The sequence below is a fragment of the Vigna angularis genome, chromosome 10 (assembly GCF_016808095.1).
Source record: "Vigna angularis cultivar LongXiaoDou No.4 chromosome 10, ASM1680809v1, whole genome shotgun sequence".
In the NCBI taxonomy this organism is placed as follows: domain Eukaryota; kingdom Viridiplantae; phylum Streptophyta; class Magnoliopsida; order Fabales; family Fabaceae; genus Vigna; species Vigna angularis.
The window spans coordinates 11,394,962-11,402,332 of NC_068979.1; the positions used below are offsets into that span (position 1 = coordinate 11,394,962).

At 39.2% G+C, this 7,371-nt stretch overlaps 1 long non-coding RNA gene across 1 annotated transcript; it reads right to left on the reverse strand.

The window, feature by feature from the left end:
* Positions 1–4,014: 4,014 nt before the first annotated feature.
* Positions 4,015–5,170, reverse strand: LOC128194467 (uncharacterized). Its single transcript, XR_008245845.1, has 2 exons — positions 4,888–5,170; positions 4,015–4,800 (listed from the first exon to the last, which is right to left on the reverse strand). It is a non-coding gene; the product is annotated as an uncharacterized LOC128194467 (long non-coding RNA).
* Positions 5,171–7,371: the final 2,201 nt, after the last annotated feature.

Sequence of the window (7,371 nt, forward strand, 5' to 3'; positions counted from 1 at the left end):
CACACATTGTGGAGCGTGTCGTAACCCTGTGGAAGTGAATGAGGTGTACAAACTTCGTGGAGGGTGTACCAACCCTATGGAAGAGTGAATGAGGTGTACTAACCTCGTGGTGGGTGTACCAACCCTATAAGTGTGAATGAGGTGTACAAACCTCGTGGAGGGTGTACCAACCCTATGGAAGAGTGAATGAGGTGTACTAACCTCGTGGGGGGTGTACCAACCCTCTAGGTGTGAATGAGGTGTACAAACCTCGTGCAGGGTGTACCAACCCTATGGAAGAGTGAATGAGGTGTACTAACCTCGTGGAGGGTGTACCAACCCTATGGATGAAGTGGATGAGGTGTACTAACCTCATGGAGGGTGTACCAACCCTATGGATGTGAATGAAATGTACTAACCTCATGGAGGGTGTACCAACCCTATGGATGTGTTAATGAGGTGTACAAACCTCGTGGAGGGTGTACCAACCCTATGGATGTGAATGAGGTGTACTAACCTCATGGAGGGTGTACCAACCCTATGGATGTGTTAATGAGGTGTACAAACCTCGCGGAGGGTGTACCAACCCTATGGAAGAGTGAATGAGGTGTACTAACCTCGTGGAGGGTGTACCAACCCTATGGGTGTGAATGAGGTGTACAAACCTCGTGAAGGGTGTACCAACCCTATGGGTATGAATGAGGTGTACAAACCTCGTGGAGGGTGTACCAACCCTATGGATGTGAATGAGGTATACTAACCTCGTGGAGGAAGTACCAACCCTATGGGTGTGAATGAGGTGTACAAACCTCGTGGAGGGTGTACCAACCCTATGGATGTGAATGAGGTGTACTAACCTCGTGGAGGAAGTACCAACCCTATGGGTGTGAATGAGGTGTACAAACCTCGTAAAGGGTGTACCAACCCTATGGATGAAGTTGATGAGGTGTAGAAACCTCGTGGAGGGTATACCAACCCTATAGATGAATGAATGAGGTGTACTAACCTCATGGAGGGTGTACCAACCCTATGGATGTGTTAATGAGGTGTACAAACCTCGTGGAGGGTGTACCAACCCTATGGAAGAGTGAATGAGGTGTACTAACCTCGTGGAGGGTGTACCAACCCTATGGGTGTGAATGAGGTGTAAAACCTCGTGGAGGGTGTACCAACCCTATGGATGTGAATGAGGTGTACTAACCTCGTGGAGGAAGTACCAACCCTATGGGTGTGAATGAGGTGTACAAACCTCGTGAAGGGTGTACCAACCCTATGGATGAAGTTGATGAGGTGTAGAAACCTCGTGGAGGGTATACCAACCCTATAGATGAATGAATGAGATGTACTAACCTCATGGAGGGTGTACCAACCCTATGGATGTGAATGAGGTGTACTAACCTCATGGAGGGTGTACCAACCCTATGGATGTGTTAATGAGGTGTACAAACCTCGTGGAGGGTGTACCAACCCTATGGATGAATGAATGAGGTGTACAAACCTCGTGGAGGGTGTACCAACCCTATGGATGTGAATGAGGTGTACTAACCTCGTGGAGGGTGTACCAACCCTATGGATGAAGTGAATGAGGTGTACTAACCTCGTGGAGGGTGCACCAACCTTATGGAAGAGTGAATGAGGTGTACTAACCTCGTGGAGGGTGTACCAACCCTATGGGTGTGAATGAGGTGTACAAACCTTGTGGAGGGTGTACCAACCCTATGGATGTGAATGAGGTGTACTAACCTCATGGAGGGTGTACCAACCCTATGGGTGTGAATGAGGTGTACAAACCTCGTGAAGGGTGTACCAACCCTATGGGTGTGAATGAGGTGTACAAACCTCGTGGAGGGTGTACCAACCCTATGGAAGAGTGAATGAGGTGTACTAACCTCGTGGAGGGTGTACCAACCCTATGGATGAAGTGGATGAGGTGTACTAACCTCATGGAGGGTGTACCAACCCTATGGATGTGAATGAGGTGTACTAACCTCATGGAGGGTGTACCAACCCTATGGATGTGTTAATGAGGTGTACAAACCTCGTGGAGGGTGTACCAACCCTATGGAAGAGTGAATGAGGTGTACTAACCTCGTGGAGGGTGTACCAACCCTATGGGTGTGAATGAGGTGTACAAACCTCGTGGAGGGTGTACCAACCCTATGAATGTGAATGAGGTGTACTAACGTCGTGGAGGAAGTACCAACCCTATGGGTGTGAATGAGGTGTACAAACCTCGTGAAGGGTGTACCAACCCTATGGATGAAGTTGATGAGGTGTAGAAACCTCGTGGAGGGTGTACCAACCCTATAGATGAATGAATGAGGTGTACTAACCTCATGGAGGGTGTACCAACGCTATGGATGTGAATGAGGTGTACTAACCTCATGGAGGGTGTACCAACCCTATGGATGTGTTAATGAGGTGTACAAACCTCGTGGAGGGTGTACCAACCGTATGGATGAATGAATGAGGTGTACTATCCTCGTGGAGGGTGTACCAACCCTATGGATGTGAATGAGGTGTACTAACCTCGTGGAGGGTGTACCAACCCTATGGGTGTGAATGATTTGAGTTTGATTGCTGGATTTGACCTTTTTTGAATTTGTTTAAGTTTTGAAACTTTGACATGTTGAAATTTTGATTTTTGATTTTTTTTTCTTGAGATAGAACTGAGTGTCCATCCCTTTTTTTTTAAAACAAGGTTTTGCATAAGATGGAAATATGGTTGATGTAGATTTATGAAATTGGGAAAGAAAACTTTGATACATTTTTTTTCTTTTTGAAGGAAGAAAAATTGATGTAATGTACATGGAAGGGAAAACTTTGATGCATTTTTGTCTTTTTCAAGGAAGAAAATTTGATGAATATACATGGAGGCAAATTCAAAGTTGATGAAAATACGTACATGATGTATTGGAAGATTATGAAATTATGACATTTTTTACTGAGTCAATTTGCTTTCTTTGAAATCATCAAATTTATGAACATTTAGACCTTCATTTTATTTTTACGATGGATGTTAAATTCTAAAAGTCAAATGTTCAAACTTGTGCGCTCAACATTTTCTTTGGAACATCAGTGTATGCATGCTTGATATCAAGGGTTGAGACAAATGTATGTAGGACGATTGGAAGGATGTGAAGAGTACTGGGTTGGCTACTTGAGCCTCTTACTCCTTAAAACGGCTACAAAGGCCAATGTGAGGTAGTAGATACCCAGAAGCTACTTCAGTTTGGGGCATGGTAAAAAGATAGGTATGGATAAGTGCATTTGTGAATTGTGAGGGAATAAGCCATGAACCAGGGAGTGTGAGTTTTACAAATTGTCCCAATTTTGGTTGTGATGGATTTTTGAAGTTCGGGGCGAACTAAAATCATGCGAGGCCCAACAAGGGATGCCCCAGTCTTTGTATGAGCTTTGAATATTCAGATGAAACAATAACAAAGACGCCCAATATTTTGAATGGGTCAAAACACATGAAACTCACAAAGTTACCCAAAGTTGCCCCCTAGTTTGGGAATTGGGGGAATAGTTTGAATGGGATAGAAATTTGTGATGGATATGGAAATGATTGGCTTGAAAGGTGATGAGTCATTATTTTCTTCACTTCACTTAGTTTACTGTACTAAAATTAATCAGGGAGTTGTGCTTAATTGTCCAGTATTTTCCCGTTTTTACTGATTGTGCTTAATTTGATCAGAAATTCTTATTTTACTTAATTTGAATTATCTGAGAATAATTATTTACATTAGTGAGTGCAGGGAAAATTCTGTAAATATTTTAGAACATTAGGAACAATATTTATTTACACACTGTGTTATCTAGTCGAAGCCGTACTGCATTGAATTAATCTGTGTATTGATCTGTATAATGAAATATTTTTCTTGAGTTTGTAAAAGCAAAATAGGCTTGGCATCATTACACCTCACGGCAACTCTTTGGATTCAAATGAAGAATTTTGCAAAACATTTAGCCTAAGTTGGAATGAAAGAGAAGAGACCACCAAGTTCCAAGTGCAGCCCACTGTTTTATGAATTGTTTTGGAAAAGAATAGCATTGTCTTATGTATACAATTCACATTACAAATTAAATGAGGGAAGTGACCATACTTGAAAGTCTCGGCCATACACATACCACCTTTGGAAAATTCAACATACAATTGAGAAAAGGTAGAATGAGCTAAATCCAAGAACAAAGTCATCCCGTGAAACACCAATTGGAGAGCTAAATCCAAGCACAGGGGATTGATTGAAGAAAAATGAAAAAGGCTAACTACTAGGTGGTGGATCAGCCGCTACTCTATGGCACAAAGAGACAACACACATGCTGATTTTTGGGGTCTCTTAAAACCTCCTTCCTCTCGGCAATTTGGGGGGCATCCTATCTTTTCTCTTTTCCCGTGGAGTATAGCAAGAGTATTACAGAGATCATGGCTTGATGAAGGAAGAGAAGGTGCTGGTGTGAGATGATACGTCCAGAGAGCTAGAAGAGGGAAGCAAAACTGTATTTGATTCTTGAAACACTACTGGAAGAAGACACAAGACCAAGAGGCAGCTAGTTTGTTTCCTTTACTTTGCTTTGCTTCTTTGTACTTTGAATGATTTTCCTTGAGAACTGGAAACATGTTCATGATGAATGAATAGCTTATGTTTATTTTCTTTCTTGAATTGTAATTGCATCTTCCATTTGGTTTTCTGCATTTTCATACAATCTCTTAGCATCTTGTAACCTTTGAAAAGATGATTCATGGCTTTGTGTAGAACCAAATATCATGTTCATTTGTTTTGCTTTCATAGTAGAGTAGAAAGGAACTGCCGTCACCTATTCAATATAAAAAACCACAAAAAGAAAGTTGTTTAATATGAGATGGGAGTTCACGGTAAAGAGAAGAGGAGAGGCCAGTGAAACCTTGTAGATGCTGATTTGTTTCTGCTGTATGGAAGAGTAAACCACACACACTTATTTGCTTGCTAAAGAGTAGAGAGGAAGAGAAGGATTTGTTACAAAGGGGAGAAGTGATTTTTGATGAGAAGGGAACGTAGTTGAAGAAGGAGGAAAGGAGAGTGCAGCTGGAATGGATGCAGCAAAGTGGACGGTCATTAGCTTATAGAAAGGGTGTGTGCATTAAATTCTGCAGAAAAAGTGCAAGTGTCCACGGTCTTGCATCTTTTTATTCATTTGAACATGGCCAAGTAATTGTTTGCATGGTGATGTGGATATGAATTCAGCCAGCATATACAATTTTATTTAGCTTTGAAGAAAAGTAGTAGGGTCCTACTTGTTTTCATTTTCCAAATGCTATGTTATCTTTGCCTTTCTTTTATATAATGCCGTGTAGTGTTGAGTCCATGGAGCAGCCCCTTTGCACCTTTCCATCTTGTTTTGTTTTGATTAAAATGAAGGGAAACGTGAATCATTTATGCAGCACCGAGTTTGGTTTGTTAGAATAGGATTGTTATTGTTATTATTATAAGAAGTAGTGATTGATTTTAGATGGAAAGTAAGGAGGGTGGAGCCGTGTGAAGAGTGCTTTGGAGAAGAAGACAAAAGCTTTCAAAGAGCATCTTTTGGAGAAGGAATTTACGTGAATGGAAGCAACTTTTCAGAATTCTTAAACCAAGTGCTTTCTTTCATGTGATTGAGAAGAAGTGGCCCACGACCCCTTTCTTGCATTTCTTATTCTATTTGGAATTGGACATGACTATAATGGAGTACTGGTTGCACGTTAATTGCTTTCACTTTAATAGCTTTCAATTGCTCTTGGTAAATAGGTGGATTTAACCAATTCAAGTGCTGCTGCCACGTTTTTATGTATTAGTTCCAAGGCCTTATTTTAATTCATTTCACATGGAAACATATGCCAATTTATAGCTGCTGCACGTCCTTGTTTTGTTAGTTTTAAAGGTCTTCTTTAATTGTATTTCAAGTGGAAAATTAAGCCAATCTAGGAGGAGTGTAACGTCTTTCATTTCAAGCTTTAAAGGCATTCATTTAAATTATTTTCTTCTAGTAGAATGGTTCATGGTTAATGGTAGACACATTTTAATTTTATTTCTTGTCTTAAAATATTTTATATCATATGTTGAAATGATTTTCTGTATTTTTGTTTGTTGTATTTTGCTGCTGTAATTTTAATTCTGTTTTCATATTTGAATTTTACTGTTTTCTGTATTTACTGTTTTACTGTATTTTCATTTTCTGTATTTTCGTTTTCTGTACTGTAGTTTTCTGTACTGCAGTTTTTCTGTTTCTGTATTTACTGTTTTGCTGTAATTATTTACTGTTGTAATTTATTTTCTGTTTCTACTGTTTTCTGTATTTATTATTTACTGTATTTTCGTTTTCTGTATTTAATTTTTTGGTCCAGATTTATTTTTACTTTTTTACGTTACTGTATTTTCATTTTCACTGTAGCAATTTCGTTTTTTTTTTATTTCGTTTTACTGTTTTAATTTTATTTCAACGCTTTTAAATTTCATCCGCAACCAAAACAATTTTCAAAACCCCCCCATTACGTGTTGACAAGAAACTCAATCATATTTGGTCCCTGAGAGACGACCTAGGAGTCAATTCCTAGCACTGTACTGCATTCTTAATTGCACATCAAATTTGATCGGCCGCGACAGCCGTATCAAAAGGATTGCCCCAATCGGCTTGATTTTCCTTCATATAATCTTAATCAAATAGGGAGTTCCCTTCTTCCGAGGACATGTGTTTTTCATCATTTTTTTTACAACTGCATTGTTAGTCATTTTGTCTTGTCTCGAAAATTAAACTTTATGAAAATTTAAGCAACCATTATTCAATCTGTGTGGACTTTTATTGGGCTTGTAATGTGGCATGGGCTAAAGGGTATTGAAAGAAAGGATATAAAGGCTCAAATAAATTTTTGTGGGTTATTTGAAACAAGAGTTACCATCTACACTTTGTATCAGCTATTCGTCAAAGCTGTTGACTTTCTTTGCTAATTTGCAAACTTTACTCTTTGTTTGTCATCACTTTGTGATTCTTTGTAGTTTTGCTTCACTTTTGAGGAAATCACTTTGTTTGATCACTAGGTGTGTTATTTATTGTTTGCAATTTGAGTTGGCTTTTATTGTGATGGTAACCCTTGTTTTGGTAAAATTTTGAAAAGAAATTTCTTATTGGCTCAAATTGGGTATCAAAGGATATATTTCTGTTTTTTTTAGATGAAGAAAGATGGCCATACATCATTTCAAATTTTGATTGCTTTATTTTCACAAGATTAATTAGGAGACAAGATTAAATGATCTCAACAAAAGTCATTTTTTCATTTTTTTTTCTTCTTTTCTTTTTCACAACGGATTTTAGGATCTCCCAAATGAAAGCCAATGGAGGTGACGGAAAATCTGCCCTAGTGTAAAACTTAGT